Raw genomic sequence first — 6119 nt, 5'->3', positions numbered from 1 at the left:
CTGGGATGAACGAAGTAACCTCTGAGACTCCTGTGTAGCTTTCACTTAGCCTACAAGTGACTGGGGGGGGGGGAAGGCTATTTTTGGGGTGCGTGGACAGCTTCGGAAGAAGGGGTTGAAGGCAACATACCCCCTGGGGAGCTCCCCCGCAAAGCTTGTAAGTGGTGAAGTTGTCTGGCTAGGTGTCGTGGCTACGCGCCGCCACTCCCCGGGGCCGAGTCGGAGTCGGGGGCGGGTCGGGCAGCGCCGGGCTGGGGGGAGGAGAAGGAGGAGGAGAAGGAGGAGGAACTGCACCCCGCCGGTCCCGCTGCACTCACCGCCCCTCGCTCGGCGCAGCGGCGGAGGGGCTCTCGGAGCCGGGTCGGACGGGGAGGGCGCCCGCGGGACAGGTAGGTACGGACCATCCATTTCAGTCTCCCCCAATCCTATCCCATCCCATCCCATCCCACCCCGTCCCATCGCTCCACTCTCCGCAGGTGCGGTGCCGGGATGCCGAGGTGTCGGAATGCCGCGGTGCCTGGATGCCGCGGAGCAGTGCGGCGGCATTCCTGTTAAGGCGGCGGCAAAAGCAGCATTGCTCCCGAAGCGGAGCGGACGGGGCGGGGTTTTTGCCCTGGGCAAAGGTGGCCTCGAGATAGCGGTGTGATGCCGGCCCCCTGGTCCGATAAGCCGGTACCGTCACCTTTGCAGAGCATCCGGGCGCCCGTGCGTGTTTCTCTCCGTGTTAAGGCTGGTGGGCGAGCGGGCTCCGGGCAGGCTTATCCCCGTCTCCCCAGACCGCATCGCCGCTGTCTCCCAGGACGAGTCAGTTCAGGCTTTCCCGTATTGCTGCGGAAAGATCTTTTTTTTTTAAGGGTTGCCGTTCGTTTTCAAGGAAAGTTTTTGACAGTCCTAAACAGAGACTGGATCGAGCGCAGATACTGATATAGAGGGATGTTTGTATATGTATGTAAATAAGCGTGACTTGCACGTGAAAATGCACATCTGTTACATAACTTGACTTTGTTCCAGCATTATGTCCTTCAGCAGAGGCTGCCTAGAGAAATTCTCAGTTGTGTGGTATCCTGTACAGATTTTCTTTTGGAGACAGTTATAGTAGTGTAAATATTTCCTATTTTGCGTTCCAGCCAAGAAGTAGGCTTGATCTGGAAATGTAGGCACAAATCAATTAGGAAAAATAGGCAGCTCCTTTTCCTAGAATGAACTAGTAATGCAGGCTTTTTGGTAATCTTACGGATTACCTAAACGTTGCTGCCAGTCATTGGGAAATCAAATGTAGTCCAAGTATTCATGTATTTCGCAGAATCATATACAGCTCTGAAGTTTTTCTCAAGTACCAACTTTCGGTTACGGAGCAAGTTTAAAACCTCAGTTTGGACCAATGCTGTCAGTACTGAAGATGTTCCATGGCATACTTCCTCAGGTTTGTAACTGAGCTTTGGCAGCAGCAGTTCGGAAAGCAGATTAACATAATGACTCTATTTAGGAAAAATGGTTTTATCCAGCAACTTGGAAGAAAAAGAAAAGCCAAGTCTGGAGAGTTTCCCAGCAGATAAGCTGCAGACCTACGGTGAAAAGCCTTAGATGCCTTGACTGAGCAGCATGTCTGATGTGAGACTGAAGCTGAAAGCTGGCTTCAGTTGCCTTGTCAACACCCCTAAATGACATTTGTACCCAATAACACAATACCATGAGGAAAGCATACGTAATTAGGTATGTGAGTTCCTCTTGAAGTGGAGGGGGACATCCAACTGTCAGAGCTGGAGACAGAATTTAGGAAAATAACAGCTTGGGTGTCCAAATTATCTGTATCAATTGCTACTTAGTGGCTCTGCAAATGAAACTGTACTAGGAAGCCTACTTTTATTTCCTGTCTCAAGACAGAAAGGTCAGCCAGGCAGGTGTGCTGCAGGTTTTTAATAAGCTGGACAAACAGTGTAATTTAGGCTCACATTTCTACTTGTTTGCTCATGCAAGTCGTCACCTGCATAGCATCAAAATGTGGGACCTTATCTCGTAAAATTAATTTATTTTTTCTTACACAGACAATTATAATCACCACATGGCCTTGTCAGACAATCAAATTTAAATGGTATCACTCCCACAAGAGGTGGATCAATTGCATCATATTAGTGTTCATAGTTAATGTGCTGTGGAGAAGGCATGGCTTTGTGTTTGGCTTCTTAAGATGGTGCAGTTTTAAGTCTGAAGTGTTAAAAGTCTCTGCTAGAAGATAAGCCATTCACAGGATTGGCAATGAATTTTCTGCATCTCAGTGACTGCAATCCATATCTTGCAAAAAAATTCTCAGCTGATGGTTGCTCAGTGGCCTGTGTGTAGTAAGCTGGTGATATCTATTTAATTTCCTTGGAAATCATGTATCAGAGTTACCCTATTTCGAATACCAGGTGGTGAAAAGGTCTGGAGTCTGCGCTGTTCTCCAGGGTCGGGCCTCTGCGTGCCAGTTTCAACCCCCCTTGGACACTCCTATTAGGCAGAACCTGTATTTCCTTTGCCTCAATAACTCGATGCTTTAGTCCTTCATTTACCCTAAATTTTACTGTTTCACCGATCTAGCTCAAACATGCATAGCTAATGCCAACAAAATGCAGTTGGAAGTGTGGGGTTGTGTCCTCACAGGTGGACCTGTCCAGAGGTTAACAGTGTTAAATGAGCTGTTCCTGCCCTGCAAGTGAACAGAAGATTTTGACCTAGTGAGCAGTCCTTTGGTGATTCTCATAACCTTGTTTTCCATGAAAGAATGTATTCTGCAGTCTGGGGGCATACACCTGGGGAGGCAAATGCAGTTTAAGAAAAGCAGTTAACTCATCTATGCAAAGAACACAGAAACTGTGGATTAACATACTTAAGTTTGATTAACATCTAACAGAATCTGGAGTGGGCTTTTGGCTCCAGCTGGTAAGGATCCCTTGAATTTATATTCAGATTAGTTGGCAGGAGACTTGTAATGTGTTTCTACATACCTTTTTCTTGTCTAGGTATTTTCACTTCTACTCATTGGGGAAGTAAATGGCTTTTGAGGAAGAGAAAACATAAGCAGATTCTTTGCATAGGTACTACAATCTTAGTCGAAACAAAGATATGTTGATTATTCCGTAGAGAATAGTGTAACTTGGATGTGATCCAGTAAATTAATTTTTTAAATACAACACAGTGTAGAGCAGTAAAAGTCCATTGTAAGCCTTTCTTTGGTGGTAGAATGGTGTAGTGAAATTAGAGTCAAAGTTTTTACATCCTTACTCCCATTAAGTGGTGTTGTTGTTGATGATTGATGCCAGTGTCACCAGATTTGACTATGTAGTAGTTATGTTACCAACTCACTATCAGCAATGGCACTTGACCCTGATTTTTAATATCAAGAGATGCATTTGACAGTAATTGGTAAGCTGTAAAGATTTGAAACATGTGCTAGAATCAGCATATCATGAACTTGGGTATAACTGCATTATTCTTTAATCTATGAGGAGAATCTGTGTCTTGATATTCCAAATGTTTTTTTCTTATAAAAAAGATATATATCATCTAAAGCCATCTGTCAAAAAACCAGGAGGAGTATTCCGGGGAGGGATTTGCTTTACTATAATAGCTTTATTGATTGTGTCAGTGTTCTTGTTAATTAACCTATTCAAACTGTCTGGTCTTTAATTGATGTTTTGCTTGTGTAAGGATTTGTAGTTCATGCCTTTGGATGTACACATTAGGTTTATATTAAAATGTAGACAGCTAGCTTTTCATCTGTTATCTCTGTTTTGTATCTGACTGCCAGAAAAATTAGCCAATAGTCATCAATGTGGTGCTAATTCTGACCTCTTTTGGTGTGCAAGACAATGAAAGAATATAGATTAGGAAACAAAAAGCATAATTTTACCTTTGACATTGACTTACTGTGTGACCTTAGGGAAGAAATTTAATCTTTTTATTGTTGCTGTACAAGAACACTCTTCTAAGCCTACAAAATTATTTTTGTTGAACACTCAAAGATGAAAGTTAACTCCTGCAAAGAAACTCGAATATAAAAACTTCATATTAATGTGCCATGTTTAAAATAGAAACACCAGCACTGGCAGCTGTAGGTTGTATGGCTTTGGCGTCCCACTACTCCAGTCACAGGAGTGACTGTACAACAGCAGAAAACAATAGCAAAATTAATCTTGCCGTTTACAATCTACAATTTAAGACAAAAGACAATAAGAAACAAGGAAGGACAGCAAACTAGTTAAAACAGCTGTCAAGCAGAGTCATTATTATTAATCAAAAATTATGGAAATTAAAATACTTAAAGGGATTAATAATAGTTTTTTTTTCAGGGGAGAGTCTTCAAATAGGAGGCAATGTAGAATTGCTTCTCTGAAACGCCAGTGTATTACCAGTGAGGGCTGGTACCATGGCCTTGCTGAAGAAGAGGTCAACATCTTGATAAGTTCAAGAAATGCTGGGCATAGGAAGAGACCATGAAGGGCAAGGGGAGGCTCAGAGAAGTCATGGCTTTAGACTAGCAGGTGGATTTGTCAGGCTGGACAAGAGAAGTTCAGAGGGTTTTGTGGTGTGGATAAAGTTGTGCAGGCATAAGCCCTGGCCCAGCCTGGTGGTGTCTTTCATAGGTGGTGCTGGTCTGGAAGGGTGTGATCAAAACTGGTGCAGGACATAGAGAAGGAGGGATGGTCAGGACTGCTCAAGAAAGACAGATGATCGAGACAGTAATAATGTGTGTTTTGGGCAACTGGCACATCTATGAGTAATAGCAGGGTGGAATACTAAACCAGAGAAAATATATTACTTTGATGGACTGCAGCTGGATTTTCTCTCGAAAAATGGACAGGACACAAAACAAGAAGCAAGCTGGTAGTTATTCCATGCACAAACCCATTTCTTTTGGAAAAAAGCCATTGCTTTGTAAAGTTTTCCATACACTGCAAGCATTATTCTATGAGACCTTGCCACATCATGCTTACGTTCTTCAAGGGTAGATCCTTTAAGCTCTCTTCAAAGTGAGTACCGCTGTGTTCTGTAAGTAACAGTACAAGAAAAATACATGCAACAGAAAATGATACAGAGAGGCAGTAAGGGTGGGAGGATGTTGTTCTTAACATATTTTTATCTTAGATCTGTGAGAATATTTTTCACTAATGAAAACAAAGACATCCGTACAGGGTCTTGAATTTGGTGTGTATGCAGAATCTTTTGAAATTTCTCCTATATAGAAATCTTGTTTTATTACTTTTCAGGACTTTTTTAGGGTACTTGATAAATTTAAAGGATTGACATAGCAAATAATAATATTGCCACCTGGTAAGTTGCTCATCTTTATCTTATGGAGATGTTTTGACTTTTATCTTGCAGACAGTTTTCTGAAGTACAGGATTAAAATACTCCAGGTGTCGACAACTTTGACTTGGGATTTTTTCTATTCCCAACTGCTACTTGGAACAAAATACTCTGCTGTCATAGGGCTCAGGAAAAGTCATGATGAGATCCTCATCCACAGTTCACAGTGGATGTGGCAGTGCCTGTACTCTGCAGTCATGCCGAAGCTTTGTAGGCGTGCCAGCCTGGGGTGTGGGAGCTGCGTGAGAGCTCCTCAGCTTCGGCTCTGCTCATACTCTCGTGGAGAGCCAGCATGTGCTTCAGGAAGCTCTACACTGAAATCTCATTTTGACATACAGTTTTGACTGTCATAATTCACATCCAGCGATCAGGGCTACAGGGTGCATCTCCTTTGCATTGTAGATACAGGTGGGAACAGTGAGGTTGTTAGCTGGTGGAACAATAGGGAGGAATTTGCAGCTGTGATGCTTGTCTTCTCCTAAAATGGGCTTTAGGAGGAACCCACCACCATGCTAGTATCCTTCTGACATCACATACAGCAAAGATGAACTAAATCAAACTTATTTCTACGTTTTCACTACTGTTGGCTTCATTCAGACCCTTTATACTATGGCAGTCTACTTTTTATTAACCATGTTGTTCAACAGTTGATTTTGCTGTTGATTCTTGCATAGTGATTCAGATGGTGACTATGTCACGTTGCTTGCCCCTTTCTTCATGTGGTCTATAAAGAAATTTCAGAATCAGTCTATTTGGGTGAGAGCTTCTGAATC

General features: G+C 43.1%; 1 protein-coding gene across 2 annotated transcripts in view; it reads left to right on the top strand.

Annotated features, from left to right (window-relative positions):
- The first annotated feature begins 268 nt into the window (after positions 1-268).
- The window catches only part of MEGF10 (multiple EGF like domains 10), a 99162-nt gene continuing 93311 nt past the window's right edge, over positions 269-6119 (top strand). Inside the window, exon 1 of one of the 2 annotated variants that reach the window (XM_061475664.1) lies at positions 269-389. The gene's annotated coding sequence lies outside the window, so the exon portion shown is untranslated. Of the gene's footprint in view, positions 394-6119 lie in introns of both variants that reach the window. The other variant, XM_061475665.1, reaches the window with a different exon arrangement.

Source organism: Pezoporus flaviventris, unplaced genomic scaffold (assembly GCF_033815535.1).
Source record: "Pezoporus flaviventris isolate CSIRO_AGI_PZ_B2104156 unplaced genomic scaffold, CSIRO_AGI_Pfla_v1 ptg000086l, whole genome shotgun sequence".
NCBI lineage: Eukaryota > Metazoa > Chordata > Aves > Psittaciformes > Psittacidae > Pezoporus > Pezoporus flaviventris.
Note: the sequence above shows the minus strand (reverse complement) of the source record. Positions and strands in the feature narration are given on the sequence as shown.